At 36.9% G+C, this 2,570-nt stretch overlaps 1 pseudogene; it reads left to right on the top strand.

Moving 5' to 3' along the window:
- The first annotated feature begins 483 nt into the window (after window positions 1-483).
- Window positions 484-1,412, top strand: LOC132655415 (olfactory receptor 4P4-like; annotated as a pseudogene).
- The last annotated feature ends 1,158 nt before the right edge of the window (window positions 1,413-2,570 follow it).

The following is a 2,570-nucleotide window of genomic DNA, read 5'->3' as shown; positions in this document are numbered from 1 at the left end:
GTAGAGTGCTAGCATGCATTTTCAGAATTCAGTAATTTTAGCAATTTTGAAGGACTGAGAATTACAATAACATTTTCTTTGAACAAAACACAATTCCATGCTGCCAACATGTGACCTTGTATCTCGATTTTGAACTAAGAGTATGTGTTTAACTTTTCAGATATCTACCTTGTTTCTACTAAGTGTAAAGCTTTGCAATTTCTCCAACAACTAAAATTATTTTTTCATTTGCACTGTAATTAGTTTATTAGTATCATTTTGTTGATCTGTTCTCATGAATGAACTTACTGTACTTGCAAGTACTCCATGCATCTTACTTATTGCTCTTCTTAAAGTAACAAATTTACAATTGAATTATCTTAAACAGTCAATTAATACACTTATTGGTTAAAAAATGACTTTGAAGATAAGTCAAAAGTTTTGAAAGACCAATGCTTTGGGCACAGTATCCTTTCCCTTTATATATTCAAGCACACAGAAGCAATGGGATATGAAAACCTCACAGAATTTATCTTATTGGGACTTTTCCATAATGAGGATGTCAAGGTAATATGTTCTGTGTTGTTCTTGCTTTGTTATCTTGCTATTCTCCATGGAAACCTGCTCATTCTTTGCACCATCAGGAGCAGCCATCTTAGTGAGCAGCCAACGTATTTTTTTTTCTCAGCTACCTGTCCTTCATGGATGTCTGCTTCACTTCTACAATAGCCCCCAAATTGATTATAGAATTATTGGTACAATGCAACACTATCTCCTACAATGGCTGTCTGTCCCAGATGTTTTATGCGCACTTCTTTGGTGCAACTGAGATATTTATCTTGGTAGTGATGGCCTATGATAGATATGTAGCCATTTGCAAACCCCTTTATTACATGATCACCATGAATAGACAGGTGTGTTACGCCCTTGTGATAGCCTCAGTTATTGGTGCTTTTATACATTCACGTGTGCAGGTATTGGTAATTATCAGACTTCTCTTTTGTGGTCCCAATGAAATAGACCACTACTTCTGTGACATATTTCTTCTGCTGCAACTGGCCTGCACTGACACAAGACTCCTAATTGTTATAATTATTACCACCACAAGGGGTGCTGTCCATTTTGATCTTTGTAGCCTTGGTAATTTCTTATATCATCATTTTGTCCAACTTGAGGACCCATTCATCCAAGAGCCGCCGCAAAGCCCTTTCTACCTGTGGCTCTCATATCACAGTTGTATTTATGTTCTTCTTGCCACTCATCTTTACCTATGTTCCAGTGGGTAAGTCTGTTGGGATGACATGGTGTTTGCTCTATTTTACACTATGATTGCTCCTTTATTCAACCCTCTCATCTACACACTGAGGAATATAGACATGAAAAATGCCATTAAGAAGGTGTGGTGCCAAGACAAACTGTTTGATGGAAAGTGAAGCCTAAGGTGGTGGAGTCTTTTTCTCAGTTTTGTCCTATCTACAGAATAAAAGTGAACAATACAGCAAGATACCAAGATGGTACGTAGTCAACAGAATTTGCATGCCTCAAAGAAATAAGACCCCTTGCCATGGGGACTATATACATGGATGAATCAATTAATTAAATCTTTTCTATTTTACATAAATAGAATTTATTTTGTATTTTATAATCCCAGACACAATGGCTATTGTTTTATTATTGGTGCAAATTAAGAAGGCTGTATAATTTAGTAATTTTACTCTACTTTGGGAAATTGATTTTGTCTAAGCTAGCTGTGATAGAGAAGTCTTAATCATATACTCTCTGGTGTTTCTACTATAGTTAACAAAATAAGTGTGAGAAAATCCCCAACAATGTTATGTTCATTACTGTTATCCTTACTCACCTCATGTTTCATACTCATATTGGTGAGTCTTTGCGGATATAGCTTCTGATGTTATCAGTAGACACAATCTCATAGCAAACTCCTTGATCCTCTGTCTGTCACAATCTTTCTCCTTCTCCTCTGCAAGTTTCCTGAGACTTAGTTGTAGGCATGCTTGGTAGATATATTCTTTGAGACTGGGCCACCCAACTTTGCATTTTCATTGGTTGTTTTCTACAGAGGTCTCTGCCTGTTGCAAAGAGGGGTTTCTTTATTGAGTGGTGAGGAGTATGTGTCTCTGTGGGCATAAGAACAAATGATTATATTGTTGTTAGGTATTGTGCTTGTTTAGCAAGTTAGCAGTTGTAGATTCTCTTCCAATAACCATAATTTTATTAGCAATGAGCAGTTAGCTAGGTTTCCAGTCCTAGGTATGATTTCCTTCTTGTTAAGTAGGGCTTAACTTCATCATAAAGCTGTTAGTTACTGCCAATATATTTGTGCCATTATTGCACCGTTAGGGCTATCATGAATGCCGGTTTGCAATATGGTTTGTAGATGTTATAGCTGAGGAAAACTTTGTTGCCTTCCTCCTTTGAGAGTGGGTGAAGTGACATTATATTCCCCACTGGAGAGCATAACAGTTGATTGCCCAGAGGCAAATGTGCAACTCTGAAAAACATACATACAAGTAACAGTATATTCACTGAACAGGATGGATATTTGCCAATCTCTCTCTCTCTCTCTTTCT

This window comes from Meriones unguiculatus, chromosome 7 (genome assembly GCF_030254825.1).
Source record: "Meriones unguiculatus strain TT.TT164.6M chromosome 7, Bangor_MerUng_6.1, whole genome shotgun sequence".
Taxonomy (NCBI): Eukaryota; Metazoa; Chordata; class Mammalia; order Rodentia; family Muridae; genus Meriones; species Meriones unguiculatus.
This window is presented reverse-complemented; position numbering and strand designations above follow the sequence as displayed.